The sequence below is a fragment of the Tamandua tetradactyla genome, chromosome 10 (genome assembly GCF_023851605.1).
Source record: "Tamandua tetradactyla isolate mTamTet1 chromosome 10, mTamTet1.pri, whole genome shotgun sequence".
Taxonomy (NCBI): domain Eukaryota; kingdom Metazoa; phylum Chordata; class Mammalia; order Pilosa; family Myrmecophagidae; genus Tamandua; species Tamandua tetradactyla.
The window spans coordinates 58,249,702-58,272,704 of NC_135336.1; the positions used below are offsets into that span (position 1 = coordinate 58,249,702).

The window sequence follows — 23,003 nt, forward strand, 5'->3', positions numbered from 1 at the left end:
AAGGTTGCTGACTGGTGGACTCTGCTTCTCATGGCACTGCAGCATTCTCTGCTCTCTCTGAATCTCTTTCATTCTCCAAAATGTTTCCTCTTTTATAAGTCTCCAGAAACTTATCAAGACCCACTCAAGTGGGTGGAGACATGTCATCACCTAATTCAGTTTAACAACCACTCTTGATTAAATCACATCTCCAGGGAGATGATCTAATTACAGATTCAAACGTGCAGTATTGAATATGGATTATTCTGCCTTTACAAAATGAGATTTTGATTAAAACATGGCTTTTCTAAGGGGCATATATCCTTTCAAACCAGCACAAGACGTCTGGGATTTTACTTTTTCTACTTAATTCTTTTTCTGCAGTAATGCAAATTTCAAAAATGATCATGGTGATGAATGCACAACTATGTGATGACACTGTGAGCCATTGATTGTATACTTTCAATCAATTGGACCGACTATATGGTGTATGACTATATTTCAATAAAATTACATTTTAAAAAAGAAAAAGTTGAAATGTCACAGTTAGTTAGCAACAAATGTGAGATTAGAAACTTGCTTCTGGATTCAATTTCATCCCAATAGTTCATGCAAATATAAACTAGAGGCATATAGCTAAATAATAGCATGAAAACAAAAGATTAGGTTTTCATTGACACAAGTGAACCATATCAGCAATAGAATCCATTAGCTTAAAAAATAGCATTCATATCAAACCTCATAGGTAAGAACCTTCTAAGGCTATAGCTGCTTCAATTACAGGGACTACGTTACACAGATTATTGATAAATCCATGATTTGTTTCTACTGAATCTTTCATTTTTAGGTCTTCACAACTAGGCCCAATGGTCCCACCACCACCACCACCACAACTGCAGGTTCAATTTGTCCAAAATTATTTGTCTAAATATAACTGGATGACACATTAGACCAATAAAGGCTGCTATGGGTGTCTGCAAGGTAGAAGTCACAAAAACCAAAACAATGAAAGCAAATTACAAAATAGTAGGAAAAATCACACTCAAAATTACCATAATATTCTTAGTGCTCATGGCCTTTAAAGGCCTTAATCTAGCCCCATCTACTAACCACTTCTGCCTAACCATCACCAATCTGGTAAGACTGCAATGGTATCACTCTACTGAACCTCTAGATCTGATGAGTCACACAAAAATACCTGAAGACTAAGTTACCCTTCTGTTTCTCAATATCAATATCCTGACTACAGGGAATTATACTGAGGGCTAGTTCCTACCTCAAAGGTTTCCATCCTTCATGTAAGATGCTAACTCTGAGATAACTTACCCAAGAACCATATCCAACAGGAATGTTTTATACTAAATAGTGATTAACTGAACAAGTTAGATTCTCTCTCATTAGGTGTTTGAATGAGAAGTACACAGAGCAAGACTGCATTTGGTAGGGTGAAGAAGCAGGTGAAGAGAGAAACAAGTATAGGACCCTGGGTCAAAATTTGCCTGTGACCACTCTCCGAATGGGTAAAGCAGACATTCATAGTTTATCCCTTGACTAATATGGGTTATCTTTTTAGTTTTAATTGATTGAATAATAGTCATCTTTATAATTATATCTTAACTGCTCCCAGTTACCAAGTATAATCCCATTCCTCTCATTTTTTAAATTAATTCTTTGAGCTCCTATATGTCTTATCAGTAGGAAATCTGGCTCCTTCAACCTGAGACCCCTTCCTTTCTTTCTGAATTGTTCAGAAATCATAAAGGCCCAATAAAGCAGTGAAAGTTAATCCTCTTCTGAAATCAGGATTTGAACAATCTCATATCTGGAAGTGTTTTTCACTTCCAACATTGTGTTACTGTTGAAGCTTACTTTTGCTTAATCCTATAGATGTTTATCTACCATATTAACCCCAGTGGGTCTCCATGCTTAGTTTCTGAAGATATACATCTCTTAGGAGCTACTCTCATATTCCAAGAACTGTTTCCCAAATAAGAGTACCAAGGTTAGACCTCAAAGCTTTCCCACCTCAGCCCATTCTGTATCATAACCAACAAAATTCTTCCTCCCTTCTAATGAAAACTGGTTCTTTGTATTCTAGCTAAAGAACTAGTCTAAACTTGTTGTTTCCATAGGAAATTTTTTTCTAGGGTTTCAAAGCCCCTGCCTGACAATGAGCCTTGGGCAGGCCCATTCAGAGTCATTTTACTTGGTCTCCTGTACTGGGAGTTTCAAGGAGGAATATTAAAGATACTTACTGACCTCTCTTCTCTTAGAGAAGACCCCAGTCTTCATCTATAAATGGATAAACCTTTCTCTCAAAGAGTAGATTTCCTGACCTGGAGCATCTAAGCCTTGATGGACAAAGCTTAGTCACCCCCTAATCTATAGACAGTAGTTGGATCTTAGTCCTACCCTGGGCCAACTGCAGGGCCACTGAGATATCTTTTCCCTGTTGTGGGGACTTTTTGTCTCCACTTGAACAAGTCATGAGCCTGGCTTTTTAAGTAATCTCTTCCATGGAGTCCCATTTAAGCTCCACTTTGATATTCAGCTGACAAATATATTAAAAATATATTTTTGAGCCAAAACTTTCTAATTTCAAAGCTCCTTGACAGAAATAAGCATTAGTGGGAAGAGACATTAATTCTTAATACCTCAACACATAAAAGAAATAAAAATGTATCTGTGAATCCTTCGCCTCCTAAAAACATCATTAGACGGTAGATTTACATCTCTACCATTTTCTTTTCCTGACACAAATATCTTCACTTATTTTTCTTCTATTTCTTAATTCATGTCATTAAGTTTCCTTTGTGCCTTAATTGAATCATATTTCAAATGTACTAATCTAACCTGCTTCTTCTTGTAGAGAGTACTGTCAGTCAACAAAAATGCAAATCTATAACCTCATATGTAACTTTTCAAAACTGTGCTGTTGTCCTTAATGATGCTAATAAACAATAAAGAGAAAGGGTTTACTGTAGTTTGAAAGCCTTTCTATAAAATCCTTTTGAAAAATTTTTTTAAAAAGTTCCTTTTGATGAGCTACTAATGTTTATTGACATAATCTAATATTCCTTTTGTCTAATTCTTTTGTCTCTTACATAGCAAATAGTTGATTTCTTTCAGCACTACTACTCTTGTTCCCAGCCAACTGTCTGTGTGATCAATTTGACCTGAATAGAACTGTTAACATTTTCTAAAATGAAAATTTTTGCTTTATTTTCAAAATACATTTTTCTAATCTTGCAAATTATTTGTATACTCTTTCCCTTGTAAATATTATTATCCCCTATCTCATTCATGACAATGAAAATATCAACTTTTGAAAGGATATGTTTTCATAACCCCTTTTCATATATCGATATTGTAAAAATATACTAACGTTTTTTAATTTTAATAAAATGCTTTACGGTTTTAAATGAAATCCTACAAAACTCAATATAATGTTTAATATATTAGTTATAATATATCAATACCTAGTATTAAAGTGAATGATGAAAAACACTGCCAAGGATCTTATTAAATATCTGCATGACATAGTGTCAGCAAGCTAAAAAAACAAAATCTCTCCAGAAGATCAAAAGTGATAATCTGCATTACAAAGTAACAGCACAAATACAATTGAATGTTAAGAACTTTTTATGTACAGAACAAAATGTTCGAATCTCTTGTTACTGTCAGACTAACAATGTCAAGAAATGCCCTCATAGATTTTGGGGTAATAATTAAAGCAATCTCAAATACAACCTTTTCTCCCTACTTTCTTTCAATTGAGTGGGTTTGCACACTATCTTGTGAACTTTTCAACCAGTATTAATTTACAGGACAAAGGGGGAAGGCCTGGAGTGTGAACTTGAAGAAGATTCAAATAATTCAAACCCCATGGAAAGAAAAGTTTGACAATTTGAAAAAAAAAAAAAAGGACTTTTAAGACATTGTGATATGAAGCAGAATTATCATTGCTATTAATTGCACAGGAATATTAAAAGGACCCCAGAAAGTGACCTCCTCTAAAGCAGAGAATGCATGCGGAAAATATGCCTTAATCTTCTATTCTGCACTTAGATAAATGTCAAGTATATCTATCACCTCAATTAACCATATGAGAAAAAGCTGTCAAAATCTAATTCTTTTTTGACAAGGCGTTTATTCTAAAACCAGGAGAGGGAGAAACAAGCAGTGGCATTAAAAAGACATGGTTGTCACAGCAGTCTGAACCACATAGGAAGCTTTCCATGTGCAAAATGCTGATTAGAACCATAGTATATCTAGGTTAACATGTTCAGGGTTTGTTGACTAAACTATAGTAAAACTAGGGCTTTGTGGTCTTGTTAACTTTGGAGTCGAGACTGTCAATAAAAAGAATGTTTTTCATTTCTAGCAATGCCAGGTAAAACGTGGATGAATTCATAAAATGAAAGTACTTTAAGATATAGTATAGATAACTGCAAAGATGAAGACAAGTGATTTGTTTTAAGCATGTGTTTTTTGGGTTTTTTTCGCTATTTTAACAAAAATCAGTTACGAAGCAGATTTTGGTACTAATACTAACACAATTTAAACAAAATCAACATTCATTCAAATCACATAGCAAATGTTCATTGTGTTTCTAGATACAAAGAAATGTGCTATATGCATTTGGAAACACACACAAATTATAAATCACAGATCATTCCTTCCAGAAGGCAATAAGGAAATCAAGATAGATATGCTACTCTAATATAAATTTTTAAGTAATATTGGTCATTATGATGGTCATTCAGAGATGTCAGTGTAATGGATTGACAGTTTAGAGATGTGCTGTCCAGTGTAGAAGCCATCAACTATATGCTATGATTTAAATTTAAATTAATTAAAATTGAATAAAGGTAAAAATTTAATTCCTCAATCTCACTAGTCTTATTTCAAATGCTCAATAGCCTAGTGTTTACTATACATTTACACTGTTTACTGAGCAAGGAATTTCCATCACTGTGAGGAGTTCTGTTGAACATCACTTATTTAAATATAGACCATATCAAGTTACAAAAATTCATTAAAACATCTGAGGGGAATCTTTATGAATGGAGAGAATGAATAGAATTTTGACATAATCAAATGTTTAGAGGAATGGCTATTAAAGAGAAGAAAATATCATGTATAAAAGTTAAGGTGCCACAAAAAGTTGGGATTTGTAGGGGAGGTAGTACATTTATTCATTCATCATTTATTCATTGATTTTTACTGATATGAGAATAAAATGTAGTAGTCAGTAAATAAAGTTACAAGCTTAAGTTTGGATTGCAATTACTAATAAATCTGAATGGGAAAAAAGTTGAATGATAGCATAATGATTTTAACATTATTTTGTAGAAAGTATGTCCTGATGCATCATATGCAAAATGACTTTATGGTGTACTGGCAAAATTTTTGTTTTAATACTTTATATTTTATGGGTATTTAAAAAATTGTATGACTAGCACATAAAATCTATTTTAGTACTGATATTAGCACATAAAATCTATTATAGTACTGATATTGCTTTGGACAAGACTAAATTATTTTCAATTAAATAAGAGTGAATTGACTCAAATTCATTAGTTTTCACTCTATAGACAACGAAGAGTCTTTTCAGCTCTTATGGATAAGTCCATATATAGTGTGGTGGTTAAAAATCATCAAATATCAGCATTAATATTTGCCAATTATGTGAACTTGGACATATTAAATAACTTTTCTGTGCTTCAGCTTCCTCATCTATAAAATGGAGCCATTAAGAGTACCTATGTTTTAGAATTTTTGTGAGGACTAGTTGAAAGATGATTAAAAAGAGTGCCCACCATATAGTAAAGCAACCTAGCAAGTTTTTGCTGTTATAACTATAATATTTGCAATGTGTAACGTTATCAGATCTGTGTTTAGGAAAATTAATTTAGCAACAGAGTACAATATCGATAAGAGAAGTTGCAATCTAAGGGAAAAAAAACAATTGGAATGCAAATAAAATTATTCAAAGGTTAAAGGTAATGCTGTGCCTGAACAGTGTAAATGCAATAGGAATGTAGAGAAGGGGATAATGTTTCTAACAAAGCTAGAAATAAATAGGATTTGACAAGTAATTTAATATGGAGATGAAAGAGAAATAGAGATCTAAGGGTATACCTGAGTTTCCAATCTAGGAAGAGAAACACAAATACATATTGAGAAGTAGATGTTTGGGAGGAACAATGCTGGGTTTCAATTCAGAAATATTATTTTCAGGCTATGGCAAGAACTTCCAGTTGAGATATCCAAGACCAGTGGAAATAAGGATAAGAAACTCTGCATTTTAAGTCAAATTGCAGTTTTATAAATTATCAACATATAGGTAATCATTAAAGCCATGATACTAAATGAGATTCCCATGGGAAAGAATGTGGATAAAAGATTCATAAGGAAACTTTGTTTTTGTAGGTAAAATGAGGAAATTGAGCCAATTATTGAGATTGAAATAAAGACTTCAGAGGTGGATGAAAAATCAGAAAGATACTATATCATAGAAGCCAAAGTACAAAAGAGTAATAAAAATTAAGAGTTTTAAATGCTACAGAGGAGGATGACAATTGAGAGAAGTTACTGGGTTTAGTAACTAGGAATTATCAGTAACTTTTGAATGAGAAGTTTGATAAAGAGTGGGCAGACCAGAAACCAGCATCCTAGCTTTTCTTGAAAGTCAAATGTCAGGGCTCTTTCAATAAGTTTAGCCTCAAAAAGAATAAAGGAAAGTATATTAAACTGAGAAAATGGTAGAAATTAGGGCAAGTTTTTTTTAATGTTTTGCTCTGAATATGTTTGGAGGCTGAAAAAAGTAGTAAACATGAAGGATGACTGAAAATTGAAACAAATAGAATTTAATTCAGAGGTAGATTCTGAAACTAGTGAAATGGGAAGTCAAGGAAAAACCAAGAAAGTTTACCCCTTAGAGAGGGGAGGAAAAACTGCTTATTTTAGAAGAAAGGAAAGATGAAGAAAGTAAGTGAAGATCTATAGAAAGTTAAAGACTGAAATTAAGACATTTTAGGTAACTAAGATCAAATGGCTAGAGTATTCATTTATTTATTCAATAAATACTTGTTGAGCATCACTGACATAACAGACTGATACTGTTCTAGGAGCTGTGATACAGAAGTGAATAAGAAAGGCAGGAACCTGAATTCATAGAGTTAATATATTCTAGAGTATGAAGTGCCATGAAAGATAAAAAAGGCTGAAGTCAATCTTGTCATACACTAATATTTAGAAATAGGAGAGAGTAGGAAAAAGAGAGAAAATAAAGTGGCAATTAATTAAAATTAATTTTTAATGGTAATTTTACATATTATTATAGACAAAAATTAAATCAGATAATGGCATAAAGAGTAGCTGAGGAGGTAGTTTTGTTCACACAGGGAGGAGTCTCTGAGTCAGCAAAATGTAAGATGAGATCTGAATATGATTGAGCCTATTGTGTGGAAACCAATGGAAAGAGCTTTTCAGTAAGAAAAAGAACAAGTGTAAAAGTTTGAGATGAGAAACAGGATGAAAAGGAAATGGACAGGATGGTAATTTCATAGTCAAAGTAGAAGGCATGGAGACCTGAGAGAATCTGAGTGTCAGGAGTAAGGTTTTGGTGTTTGTAGAATAGGAAAAATACGGAAGAGGTGCAGATAAATGAAGAATATCTCATTGTAGATACAGAGTCACTTCATTTTTTGTCTTCTCTTATTCACATATGCTTCTACATACAGGTAGATCTTAGCCCTCTCTTCTCTTCCAGCTAAACTCATAGTCTAGAGACTACATTCAGTCCCTTGGTAAAATTTTTCTATATACTGATGATTCCCAAATCCATATTTTTAGTCTGCACCTCTCCAGCTAAGCATAAGACAACTACTGAATATCTTAGAAGCATCTCTAACTCAACATGTACAAACTATAATTCCTGATATGCCCTTTACCCCAAATGCACTTCATTCAATTCTTCCACATTGTAATAACTCATCTACTTAATTGCTCAAAAATTAAAGAGACATATTGATTAATCTTCTCTTATATGCCATGTCTATCACCTGGTAAGTCCTATCAGCACTTCTTCCAAAATATACTACCAATTAAAACACTGTAGCCAATCCTAATGCAATGACCATAATTTAATCAGCCATCAAGTGATATGCATTCTTTTAACAGGCTCCTAACCAGCTTCCCTGCTTCAACCCTTGCTATGCTGTAATTCATTCTCCACCCAGTGGCCTAAATAATTCTACATAAAAAAACATTTTTTTATAGGATCCGTATAGACCTGCCTCTTCTTCTTCCCTGCTTTTTCACCAGGCTCCCTGGGGACACTGCACATATAATTACTTTGCTAGTTAGCCAGAAATTGGGGCAGAGTTTGTACTCAGATTTTAGATTCCAACCTTTTTTGTGGTATTCCTGCTTCTAGAATTTTCCCTTAAATATTTAGTTGAGGTTTTGCAAGAAAGACACAAATTTGCAATTTATACTGAATGCAGTAGCAATCTTTCAGGAGTAAATTCTCAAGTTTCTGCCTGCCATTTTCAAATCATTGGTCTACATTACTTTTTAATCTTTATAATTGTTTGCTGCAGGAAGAATTGCCTGAATTTGTCATGCCACACAGGACCAGTGATCAGTTTAAGACATAAACCATTTCATCCTCCTATGGCTTAAAAATAAAATATTTTTTTCCCTTTGTGGAGAAGGAATCTCATCCATTCCTGCTTGTATGAACCCACTGCAAGGATGAACTTTTGATGAGGTTACTTCAATTAAGGCATGCCCAGCCCAATTAAGATGGGTTTTAATACTATTACTAGAGTCCTTTATAAGAAGAATGAAATTCAGACAGAAAGAGAAAGCCAGAGGAAGCAGCCAGAAGCTGAACATCAACGGAACTTAGAAGAGAAGGGAAACACCAAAAGACAACACCGTGTGCCTAGTCATGTGACAAGCTAAGGACCAAGTATTGCCAGCAGCCAGCCACAGAATACCACAATCTTTGGGGTGAAAGCATTGCCTTGATGGTGCTTTGGTTTGGACATTTTCCTAACCTCAAAACCATGAGTGAATAAATTCTCATTGTCAACCTGACCCATTTCATGATATTTGCCTGAGCATTCAAGGAAACTAAAACAACCCTTCAATATTATATTCAATATAATATTGAATATAATATATATAATATATATATAATATATAAATATATATATGAATATATTTTTATATATTCAATATAAAAAATCAATATAATATTCTATAAGATCCTGAATAATCTGACCTCTGACCTCATTTCTCTACACTCTCATTGTCACTATGCAATAGGCAAAGTGGTTGTATCAGATGCTACTGGTCACCTAATCAATAGTTTGCCTCATTGTCCCCCTCTTAAAATCAATCATGATTTTTTTCCAGGGCCTTCTTCCACTCATGTAAGTTATGTGTCTCAGGAATGTGGGGAATGTGAGGTGATCTACCTCCCAGACAGATCCAGAAGTGGCCTTCTTTCCCCTAAGGGTAGTTCTACTCCCTCCACCAGTTATTGGGTCAGGAGTCAGCATTTAGTATGTGTTGGCAACATATAAGGATGGGTTTACAGAGCTGCTGAAAAGTTCCTGCCCACTAAGAGAAATTCAGGAATTAACAATATTCTTGCCTGCTGAACTTGAATGAGGAAGCTCTGATGCCTACTGTCACCTGTTCTACAGCCCACAAAGTGAACTGACCCTCAAGGGGTACAGATCAAAGATAATAAAAGTACATTGGGGAGGAAAATGGGAAGACATTCTTGATGACCAGAAAAAACAACTCTGAAAATCACCTGACATTTAAACTTCTATTTATGCAAGCCATAGTACGTCTTCATTGTATAAACTCATTAAAATGGTTTATTTTCTCTTTCTTGTGAAGGAAAGGACACTGGCCTTTTTTCCATTCCACAGGAATGCTGAACCAGTTCTAGCACTGAGGTCTTTTCAATTATTATCCATTCTTTTTAAGATCTCTTCCCCCAATTTTTAATTTGCCTACCTCTTTCTCATTATTTGGATTCCAACTCAAGCACAATGGTTTCAGATAGTCTTTTCTCTAGCTAAAGTAGCTCCTCAACTACTCCCTAGACAACTGCCTTATTTTATTTCTTCTGTGGACTGAACCTTACTTGCTATTTTGCTCACATACACTTTTCTTTTCACTGCCTTTACCAGTAAGGATGTGAATTCCCAAGGGCAGACACCCTGCCTTGTTCACTATCATATCCTTAAGTCCTACAAGAGGGCCTGCTAGTTAGGAGGCCCTCGACAAAGACATGTTAACAGAAAAATAGCAGAAATGTCTCAATTTGGCTAGAAAACGTTTTGATAGAAATCCTCCAAATTAATATTACAAAACTACTTTGCTTAAAAAAAGAATGATATGTGTCAGCCATATCACCTGAAGTCCATATTGTTTAGCTCTTTGCTTTGCTAATTCATTGGAGATTTGCACGCTCCAAAATATTTGCATATGAATTTTCTCAACAGAACAGTCTCTCGAACTTGAGAAAAATAGGTTTAAAGGTTATTTTTGTATTACTCAAATTTCTGGAAATAAATCTGTTTACTTGGAAGAAGAACTAAATATTATAATCTTGCCATTAGTCAAAAGACTTGCATTTTTATTAAATGCTATCCAAATGAGGTTTATTCAACTAGGCTTCGCATACTAACACCAGATCATATGCCCAGAGAACAAAACAAAGAATTTGGATAATGCAGAAAGTTTTCATTTCTTTAATGTTGACTAGAATCAGATGAATTATTCCTGAATGAGGGAAAGCAAAGTGTGCATCTTATTGGTAGAGAAGATTCTCATTACCCTTTTCGGAAATAGGGATCTGTTTGGCAAAACACCATCTGCAACAAAGTTATAAGCCAACTTTAAAAGCACAGATTACAGACTGTTAAGGGAATGTTAAATATGAAATGCAGAGTCCCCTTAGAACTTTACTTATTTTTGTTAATAATTCTAAAAGATTTGTAATTTTTTTAAAATTTTCATTATGAGTGCTACAGGGTAATAATACATGGAAAATAAAACTCAGAATGTGCTAACCTGTTAGGCTCAAGCACTGTCTTCTATGCATCCTTTATCCATTCTTTACCTCTGTCCCTATGTTATCTCCTGAACCTCCGCTTTAAATATCTAGGGCTCCACACCCACTATTAAGACTTACTCTGAGCGTTGCTTTCACAAATGAAGCCTAGCTTCTCCAGCTAGTATTTGATTCTTCTAGGTACTATTTGTTTCTTCTTTTTATCTTGGTTTACTTTTTTCTTCCTTCCTATGAATTAGGAAACTCCTCTTGATGAGAACAAGGGTGCAGGCTCAGATACAAGCTAAGTTTCAGAAAAGAATACTGACTTTAAATTTAAATTATGTCACTATTCAAGAAACATTCCCTGTCCTTTGCATTGCCTCCAAATTACACATTTCACCCCTACTTTTCCCCTCATTCCCTTTTCAATATAACCACTGCCTATTTCTCTTTTTCAATCTTAGAAAAGGGTGATCACTTTAACACTCCAATTAAGATTAACCTGTACTTATCCATTCTCTTTTAAAATATACACATATGGGTAGATAGAATTATTGCTAGAGGAAATAAAGTATTTTGGTTTCAACTTCAAGACTCATTCACAAACCAAACTTTAGGGCTTACTGACATGACAACTTCAAATCTCTTTTAGAAAGATAAATGTCTCCTTCCTGATTTGCCTTATAGGATGATTTTATGCTTTCACTGCATTGGTTTTCAGTCTACACACTTCCAAATGTGATGACAACATGATACCCATATTCAGCTGTGACTTAATCATTACACAAACCGAGCGAACTGGAATGCCAAGGTTGCCTTGCCACTGATATGCCCAGGAGCATTTTAATCATAGAACTAGCCACAAATGGAAATCCATGGCCTTGCACAACTCCGTGGAACCTCAAAGGGCTGTGGTTTAAAAGCCTTCATCGAAGACCAAATGCTGCAGAACAGGAAACCCACACTAAACCAAATCGTGGGAAAGAGAATATGCCAAGTTGCAGTAACATTTGGACTGATTTTTACATTGTAATCCTATTAAGTACAGTACAAAATCCATGATGGTCTCCTTTCTAGGGCTGAAATTGGCACCGCCTACCCTTCAATTGCCAACAGAAAATTTATGTAAATATGCTGTTTTAAAAATTTGTTTTCATTTGTTAGGATGAAGTTGGAGAGCTGATACTCTATGAGACAAATTATAAAATAAACAGCCAAAAAGTCAGGGCTTCCATGGACTTTAGCCCTTCAGTATATACTCATTCGGAGAATTTCTCTACTAAAAGAAGGAACATCAGGTGACCCTGTTCTCAGGTGATGAAGTTCCTCTCTGGGACTGACGAAATGCCTGCCAAAGAGGCCAAAAGGTCACAACATCAAGATTAAGTCCCCCCAAATAATATCAAGGCCTTTCTTGGGAATGAAAAAATGTTCTTCATGACCCAGTTTATTTCAAGAGTGATGACAACGAATGGATACTAGTAAAGCAAGAACATACATGTATTAACCAGTCTGCTGGCAGGTGAGGTCCTGGGGTTCTTTCCTGACTAATAAGAAGAGGTATCCACTGTCAGAACCTGGGGTTTCTCAACTTCTTGAATTTTTCTGAAAGCCTAGAGAGTGTCATCCAGCATGACAAGTAGTACAGAGAAATAAAATTTCATTAGTCTTCCTTCCACCTAAAGTCAGCCAGTGTCATGGGTGATTGTGAAGGACCACGAACATGAGTTATCCAAAACCCTGCCTTAAGGTTCGTAACGTGCGTCGACTCCAATCCCATCTGTGTGAACTCTTCTTCAGCTGTCCACCTCAGACCTGACATCACCCAAAGCAGTGCTGTCCCTGACATCTTTAACATGACTATCCAGCCTTCTGACCATAATCTCCAATCCTGGCAGTTCTCTTGTAGATGCGAATCCACTTCTATTTTTCATTTCATTCACAGTGTAGTCTGGTTAAGTGTGTGGCCTCTTAAATCAGGCTGCTTGTGTCCACATCCTGGATGACTTGCTCCTTAGCTGTGTAAACATGGGCAAGTCCTTGATTTCCTTATCTGAAGGAAATGAAATTGTATTTAATTTATCAGATAAGCTTACCTGTCTAGTTTCGCTGCTATGAAAATAAAATGAGATAATCTAGAAAATTTAACACAGTGCCTAGTATATAACAGTTGCTCAATAAATGTTAGCTACTTTTTACTCATTTATTTTTTCCTAAAATGTTTTAATTTTCTTCTAACTTTTTCCAAAGCCAACCTAAAATCTGTACTTCATCATTTTCTTTCCTCTACATAAGTCAAAAAAATTTAACCAACTGAAACAACTTCTCTGCTCCATACCAATACTGCTGAACTGACGGAAAAATATGTAACTCTGGGGATCAGTATGACTATAAATTTAAGATCTCTAAAAACAATTGTATTACTGTGAGGGCTCAGTAAGCCTTTTAAATGTCTCCAATAACTCTCTATAAACATTTCCAACATTTTTTGCAAATCTTTATCTCCTTTCAGTAAAAATTTTTAAAGCAGTAGTAATCCTGCCTCCTTTGAGATTTTGTTATATCAATTACCCTCTTTTTGCTCTTATATTTTCACACTTCTTTTTCACTTTTTTCTAAGCCCACTCAGACACTTGCTGAGTTCAGGGCAAAAATACAAATGGAGGCCTACCATATATATTTTAAACATTTACAGTTATAAATTAAGGTATCAGAATCATTTGATTCCACTCAAGACAGAAGAACAGACAAGATATATTCTCCAACCTCAAGCAACCTCCCCAAAAGTCAGGCAAAAATGTATAAAAGAATAGTTTTTAAGACATTGGATATAAGTCAACACATGAAAGTGGTCCCTGGCATAAGTTCTAAAATTTTTCTACTTTACTGTCTGGAGAGTTTTGAGGCCATGGTGTAGGAAGAAAGAATCGAGGAGGAGATGAATAGACAACCTGAGTTAAGGAAAGAGATCTAAGAGTCCAGGGGAATAAATCTGCTAGGGTTCACAGGGTAGACTACCAGAAAAAAGAGAATTACATAGAAAGAGAACCCTAGATATCTGCAGAGGGGCTCTTTCAACAAATTAGCAGAGAAATACCAGCACATAAATTTGAGAAAACTACCCACAACCTGGGGAAAATTTTTTTTAAAAATTAGAACAATGACAGGAACTAACTCAGGGTTAAGAAAAGTGCCTTCTCCCACCAGCCACACTAAAAAAGAAAAGAACAAAATTCATCATTCACAGGTAATTAGTGGGAAACTCAGGAAGATTTTTCCTCCACAGTGAGGAAAACTTAGCTCTAAGCTAACACTAACCTGGCCCCAGCTAAAAAGTCATAAAAGGAAAAACCAGAAATAATCAAATAGTCTCCAGGTACCCTAGAAAAAGCTCAAAAATATTTGCAGGAATGAAAACATATGCAGTGTTCAAAAAAGTAAAATTCACAATGTATGGCACCAATCAAATATTACTAAGCATGCAAAGCAAGGAAGCATGAAATATAATGAGCAGAATGACCAACGAAATGAAATTGAACCCTAAGTGGTTGAATTAGCAAAGAAGGAAATAAAATGGTTTTAATAACTGCATTCAATATGTTAAAAAGATGAGAGACACAAAAGATATAAAATAGACCAAAATTAAACTTTTAGAAATGAAAACTACAACTCCTGAGGTGAAAAGAAAATACTGAATGAAATTAATCATAGATTAGATATTGTAAAATGAAAAGATTATTAAATTTGAGAATATAAGAACAGAAACTATTAAACGTGAAACAGAGAAAAAAATGAAGCAATGTAAAAAGCATCAATTAGCTGGAGACAATGTCAAACCTAACATACATGCAATTGGAGTCACCAAAGAAGTGGAGGTCAGAAAATTATTTGAAGGAATAATGTCTGAAAATTTTTCTAGGTTCATATAAATTATAAACCACAGGTCCAAGATTATCAATACAACCTAAATAAAAGACACATGAACTATACCAAGACACTTCCTACTCAAATTACTCAATCAGTAATAAAGAAAAAAAATCAAAAGCAGTCAGAGAAAAAAGACACATTATGCAGAGATCAACAAAGATAAGAATGACAGATTTCTCATGGGGAACAGTACAAACGAGAAGACAGGGGACAACTGAAAGAGAAAGCTTCCAACCTAGAGCATATGCCCAGTGAAAAAGCTTTCAAAAAATTAAGGCAAAGTACATTTTCAGACATACAAAAATCAAAATAATCTGACATTAGCAGATCCACACTACAAGATATAGTAAAGGAAAGAAAATGTTTGATGGAAATCTAGGTCTGTACAAAGGAATGAACAACAGAAATGGCATTTGTGTGAATAACTATATAAGATTTTATTCTCGTAACTTAAATTTCCTTAAAAATAATTAAATGTTTAAAGAAAAGAATAACTGTATTGTGAGGTTTACAATATTTGTGAAGTAAAATATTACAATAATTACACTAAGGCCAGGAGAGGAGATGGTAGGAGAGTGTTCTAATGCTATTATACTAAATGTGAAGTGGCATATTATCACTTGGACACAGACTTTGATGAATTAAAGGCATATAATACAAATCCTAAAAACCCAACAAAGGAGCTAAAATGATAAAAATGCTTAAAAAGCAGAAAAATAGAAAAAGAACACAAGGTGCAAATAGAAAGATGATAGACTTAATCTTATCAATAATCAGATTAAATATAAATGAGCTAAACACGCCCCCAGTTAAAATGAGACTGCCAGATTAGATTTTTTAAAAAAAGAAACCAACAATATGCTGTCTATAAGAAATACACTTTGAATAGAAATACTAGATTAAAAGTGAAAAGATGGAAAAGACACACTATGCTAATAATGCAAGTTAAAAGAAAGCTCAAGTGGTGAGATTAATACCAGATTAAGGTCTCAGAGCAAACAACATTACAATAATAATAACAATATTATTATTATGGCAAATTCATAATGACAAAGAAGTTATGTCATCATGAGTATACAACAATTCTAAAAGGTTTTTGTCCCTAACAACAGAGCTTCAGAAAACAAAAAGCAAAAAAGGGAGAGAGAGAACTCCAAGGAAAAATTGAAAAAATTGTAGTTATAGTCAGAGATTTTATGTCCTGCTTTCTTTTTTTTTTTTTTTTCCGCATGGGCAGGCCCCAGGAATTGAACCCTGCTCTCGGGCATGGCAGGCGAGAACCCTGCCTGCTAAGCCACTGTGGCCCACCCTGTCCTGCTTTTGATCACTGACAGAACAAGTAAACAGAGCATGAGCATGAATGTGGTAGGACTTAATAATATTACCAACAAACTCGATATAAAGTACATTTATGAAACACTTCACTCAACAACCTAAGAATACACATTTCTTCAAGAGCACGCAGACTATTTGCCAAGATTCACCATATTCTAGGCAGTAAAAAAGTCACAATAAATTGAAAAGCATTCAAGGTCTACAAAGTATGATACATTCTCTGACCACAACAGAATTAAATTAGAAATCAATCATGAAAAGATCTTGAAATATTCCCCAAATATTATGGAAACTGAATAGTACATTTCCAAAAAGTTCATAGGTCAAAGAAAAAAAATAAGGAAAACTTGAAAATATTTTGAACTGAATAAAAATAAAAACAATTAAAAAATGTGTGTGATTATGATATGATATAGCAACACATATGAGTAAATCTGTAGCAATAAAAGTCCATATTAGGAAAGAAGAAGTCAAACCAATACCCCCATTTTCCCCCTTAAGAAATTTGAAAAAAGAAGAGTAAACAAAATGCAAAATAACTAGATGAAAGGAAATAAAATCAATGTAGAAAACAATAGAGAAAATCAGTGAAAGCAAAAGCTGGTTCCTGGAGAACAATGAAATTGGTAAGATTAAAGCCAGACTGGTGCGTTAAAAATAAAAAAGAGAAGACACAAATTGCCAGTATGAGAAATGAAAGAGGTGACATCAAACATTTATAGATTTTAAAGGGAAAATAAGGGATTATTTTGAAAAATGTTAAGGCTGTCATTTTAACAGTAAACTCCTTGAAGCACTCAAACTATCAAAGCTTCACTTAAGAAGAAATGGATGCATGTGTTGTATTTAAAACCTTCCCACAAAGAGGGCTTCAAGCCAAGCCACGATGACAATATGATTCCACTAGTGAATTTCAACACCAAGGAGAACTCATTTCAATTCTCCACAAACTCATCTAGAGTACTGGAAGGGAGGAACTACTTTTACAAATCATTCCATGAAGCCAATATTACCATGATACCAAAACAAGACAAACAAACTACAAAGAAAGAAACCTGCCAACTAATATATTTCATGAACATAGATGCAAAAATTCAAAGCAAGATTTTAGCAAATAGAATCCAAATATATTCACCATGATCAAATAGGGCTTAATCCCAGGAATGCAAGGTTAGTTTTCTACTTGAAAACTAATCAATATAATTCACCATTAGCAAACTCAAAATGAAAATAAAATAAGATAATCTTATTAGAGTCAGTAAAAATGTTTGACAAAATCTTATTACCATTCCTGATTAAAACTCTCAACAGAACAGGAATAGAAGGTAATTTCTTCAATGTGATAAAGTGCATCTACAGAAAACCTACATATCCTTAAGTTCAAAAGACTGAATGTCTCCTCCTAAGTTCAGGAGAAAAACAAGGACAGGTACTCTTAGATGCTCTATTCAACACTGTATTGAAGATTCTAGGTACTGTAATTCAGCAGGAAAAACAAAAACCAACATCCATATGAGAAAGATAGGGGTAAACCTATCTTTAGTTGCAGTTGACTGTAATATTTCTGTATAAAGTCTGATGGAATCTACTAAACCACTAGAAGTAACATTGAGTTTATCAAGATTGAAAGACATATGAAAACCAATTGAAATTTTCTTGGTCAAAATGGGAAATTTGTGTTATGTATACGTTACATAACACAATTGATTACAATCAATTAAAAGTGTTTTAATCAACTATCAATGAGCAATAAAAAATTGAAAATTTTAAACTACCATTTGCAATAGCTTCAAAGGTATAAATTTCTTGGAGATATATCTAACAACAGAAGGTAAATACCTGCAAACGACAAATGCAAAGTACTGCTAACCATATTATTAAAAGATCTAAGGAAATATATATATATATATATATATATATATATATATATATATATATATATAGCTTGTTTATAGGCCAGAAAACTCAATATATTAAGATATCAATTTCCCAGAAATTGATCTATAGATTTAATGCAATCACAATTAAAAATTCCAGTAGTCATTGTAGCAGAAATTGATAATTTTTTTCAAAAATTTTTTTCAAAAATTTCAACAAATTTTTTATTCTAAAATGTATATGAAAATGTGAGAAACATATATGGTGTTTTGAAGCTGTATGTATCCCAGAATAACATGCTCTTAGAGCTAATCTATTCCTGTGAACCCATTTTAAGTAGGACATTTTGATGAGGTTACATCAGCTAAGGATGACCCAATTCATTCAGGATGAGTCCTAATCCTATTACTGGAGTCCTTTATAAATAGAATTGATTCAGAGAGAGAGAGAGGGAAAGACACAGAAGCAAGAAGCTAAAATCAATGAAACCCAGGAAGAGAAGGGAGAAACCAAGAGACACCATTATATGCCTTGCCATGTGTCAGAGGAGCCAAAGACTACTGGCAGTCAGTCTACAAGAAGAAAATAATTATTTGATGATGCCATGATTTGGACATTTTCCGGGACTATAACCATAAGGAAATAAATTTGAATTGTTTCAGCCAAACCACTTCATGGTAATTTTTTTTGAAGCAGTCTAAGAAGCTAAAATAGATTTTGGTATCAAGAGAGTCAGATACTGCTACTAGTAACACAAAAAATGTGGAAAGGGCTTTGGAATTGAGTAAAGGGTTGAGGTTGGAAGAATTGTGGGCTGTTGGACAGAAAAGGCTTAGATTGTTTTGGAGAGACTTATGGCAGAAACATGGTTGCTAAAGGTACTTCCAATGAGGCCTTAGACAGAAATAATAATATATGTTATTAGAAACTGGAAGAAAGGTGATCTGTATTTTAAAGTGGCAGAGAACTTAGTGAAACTGAGTTCTGATGTCACAGAGAAAGCAGAACTTGATAGAGATTAACTTGGATATTTGGCTGAGAAGATTTCCAAACTAAATATGGAAAATGCAGCCTGGTTGCTCCTTGCAGCTTATGGTAAAATGCAAGAAGAAAGGAATAAGCTGAGAACTCAACTCTTGGGAACAAAGGAACCAGAAGTTGATTATTTAGAAAGTTCTGAGCTACCAGAGAGCAATTCCCCATATGTGCCAGTTTGTAAGTATTATGTACCACAGAAGAGCCATGTTATCAAATCCTATAAGTCAGCTGATGGAAACTTTTGATTAGATTAACTCCACAGAGATATGACATACTTAATTGGTATAATCTATAAAGGGCATAATCTTTTGATTAGGTGGAGAGGTGACTCTTCCCATTTCAGGTGTCTTTTTGTTTGTTTTATTTACTTTTTCCAGGTGTCTTTTGATTTGTTTACTGGAATCCTTTAAAAAGGGAAACATTTTGGAAAGAGTCAGAAATGATGGAAGTCTCAGAGTTAACAGGACCTTCCAGCAGCACTGACGCAGATACAGACACATGCGGAACACAGACACAGATGTTTGGAGATGCTTGGAGCCCAGCAGACCTTTCCATAAGATGGTAAGCAAGCCAGAACCTGGAGAGAGTCAAGAGATGAAAACCAGAAAAGAGAAGCAAAGTAAGGATTCCCAACAGAAACAGAAGATGAAAGCAATGGATCCCAGGGATAAGGGACCAACAGATGCCAGCCACATAACTATCCAGCTGAGAGAGGCGTTCCTGATCTGACAAGCCTTTCCTGAGTCAAGATAGCCTCTTGTCAATGCCTTACACTTTCACTTCCTTAGAACTGTAAATGTGTAACTTATTAAATTCCCCTTTATAAAAGCTGTTCCAGTTCTGGTATATTGCATTCTGGCAACTTAATAACTGGGTTTAATAGAACATGGAACCAATCAGCAATTCCTGTGAAAGTTAAGATTGAAAATGCAGTTATCCACGAAAGATCTATGGAAAGTTCTTGTGCAACTTTGAATTTGTGATGGACCCCAGAAAAGCCATGTCCTTTAATCCTCATTCAATATTGCTAGCTGGGAGCATTTTGATTGTTCCTGTGAAGATGTAACCCACCCAATTATGGGTGGTAACTTCTGACCAGAGAGCTTCCATGGAATTGACTCCACCCACTAATCCTTTAAAAGAAAAAACATTTTGGAGAGTCCCCTTTTAGAGCCATGAAAAAGTCACAGCAGAATGCAGCAGAATTACACAGAGCAAGGGAGTCCACCAGCCAGCTACTTTTGGAGAAGAAGAAGGAAAATGCCTCCCAGGGAGCTTCATGAGACAAAAATCCAGGAGAGAAAGCTGACAGACTTTGCCATGTGCCCTTCCAGCTGAAAGAGAAACCCTGAACTTCATCGGACTTTTTTGAGTGAAGGTACCTCCTGTTGGCACCTTAATTTGGATATTTTTATACATTTGCTTTAATTGGGACATTTCCTCAGCCTTAGAACTGTAAACCTGCAACTTGTTAAATTCCCCTTTTTAAAAGCCATTCCATTTGTGATATATTGCATTCTGGTAGCTAACAAATTGGAACAGTTCTTTTGCCTGAAAGCTTAGAACCCTGTGTACTACATACAAAACTGACAAGTTTCCTGCAAATTTTTATGAATAGAATCACTGCCAACTTGGACTAAAATGGACAGAGAAGAAACAAATCAAAGGAAAAATCACTTCAAGGGCAGAAACACCAAAGCTGAGTTCTGCACCAATGATATCTTCTCAGGCCAAGAGAGTGGATGAAAAGGGTGAGTCTCCCTGGATCCTGGCGAGGGCAGGCATTTCAGCCTGCTGTTCAGGAAAAGTGCTACCATTCAAACTTTCTCAGAGGGTAGAGTCTATACCCTCAGGATTGCGGAGTCTGGTTACCACCTCGGTGTTTCTCATAATGGGCAGCCTTCACCCCAGTGTTTGGGGAGTGAATTCCACTCTGCACAAGTGCTTAGAAGGGGGTTGGCTGCTGCCCCATCAGGTCCTGAGGAAAAAGCCTCATTCCATAAATAACTCTCAGACCTTTAAATGTAATGGAGTATGCCCTGTTAGGTTTTGGAATTGTTTGGCGCGCATGACCCCAGTTTTCCTTCCAAATTCTCCCTATAGAAATGGGAATGTACCTTCTTTGCATATTAGAATCAGAAAACTTGTTCTGAAGGTTTCACAGGTCCACAGACAGAGGGGAGTTATGCTCCAGGATAGAACTCACCTATATTCGATTTTGATGAAAATTTGTAGTTAATATTGTTACTGAAATGACTTCAGGATTTTGGGTTATAGTAATCAAATGAATGTATTTGCATATGAAAATAACATATCTTTTTGGAGTCTAGAGGAGGAGTGTGGTGGTTTAAAGCTACTTGTATTCCAGAATAATATGTTCTTAAAGTTAACCCATTTCTATAGCTGTGAACCCATTGTCAATAGGACATGTTGAGGAGGCTACTTCAGTTCTGATGTGACCCACCATACTTCAGGATGGGTCTATTCTCTTACCGGAGTACTTTATAAACTGAATGAATATATCGAGAGAGTGAGAGACTGTAAGAGAGGGAGAGAGAAAAAGCCAAGGAAGCAGGCTGAAATCAGTGAAACCCAAGAACAGAAGAGAGAGATCAGGAGATGCCATGTGTTTTGCCATGTGGCACAGGAGCCCAGGATTGCTGGCTGCCAGTCTTGGGGAAGAAAGCATTGCCTTGATGATGCCTTAATTTGTCACTCTAAGTGTAAATGAATAAATACCCATTGTTTTAGCAGAACCATTTTATAGTAATCTGCTTGGAGAGGCCTAGGAAGCTAACACAGCATGCAATAGTCAAAATAACAGCTTTGAGTTGAATTGGATTTCCCCAAAAGATAATGTTTGCACCCTATCTGGTGGCCCATGGGCATTGGTCCATGAATGTGACCTTATTTGGTAATAGAGTCTTTGAAGATGTGGTTAGTTAAAATGAGGTCCAACTGGACTAGAGTGCACTTAAAACAGTATGACAGATGTCCTTATAAGAACAGGAAAACTTGGACAAAGACACAGATCGACACAGGGGAGAATGCCTCATGATGATGGAGGCAGAAACTGAAGTGCTACAGGTGAAAGTTAAGGAATGCCAAAGAATATCACCAAACCACCAGAAGCTAGGAAAAGGCAAAAAAGGATTATCACTTACAGGTTTCAGAGGAAACATGGTCATGCTGGCACCTTGATTTCAGACATCTAGCCTCCAGAATTATGAGAATAATTTTCTGTTGTTTCAAGTCACTTAGTTTGTGGTATTTTGTTACAGCAACCCTATAAAACTAAGACAACAATTTTGAAAAAGAAAAATAAAATTGAAGGGCTGACACTACCTGATCTCAAGACTTATAAATCTTTAGTCATCACGATAGTGTAGTATTGGTATTGGCTTCAAGACAACCACACAGATAATGTAACAAAATAGAGTCCAGAAACATACCCGTACATGTTTTAAAACTGTTTTTTGACCAAGGCACAGGAGCAATTCAGTGGAAAAATGTTCGTCTTTTATTAACTCAATATTAACTCAAAACCTAAATGTAAAGCCTAAAACACTAAAATTTCTAGAATCAAATATAGGAGAAATTTTTTGTGACCTTGTGTTAGGTCAACATTTCTTAGAGTTGAAATCAATAGCACAAGCTCAAAAAAGAACAAAACCTTAATAATTAGATTTTATAAAAATGTAAAATCTTTTCTCTTCAGAGTTCATGGTTAAAAAATGAAAAGACAAGCCACAGA

General features: G+C 34.9%; 1 protein-coding gene across 20 annotated transcripts in view; it reads right to left on the reverse strand.

Annotated features, from left to right (window-relative positions):
* CSNK2A2IP (casein kinase 2 subunit alpha' interacting protein) overlaps nt 1-23,003 on the reverse strand; it is a 287,809-nt gene that overhangs the window by 235,622 nt on the left and 29,184 nt on the right. Inside the window, exon 2 of one of the 20 annotated variants that reach the window (XM_077118676.1) lies at nt 22,414-22,543. The exons of the other annotated variants lie outside the window; for them this stretch is intronic. The gene's annotated coding sequence lies outside the window, so the exon portion shown is untranslated. The remainder of the gene's footprint in view (nt 1-22,413; nt 22,544-23,003) is intronic. 20 annotated transcript variants of the gene reach the window in all.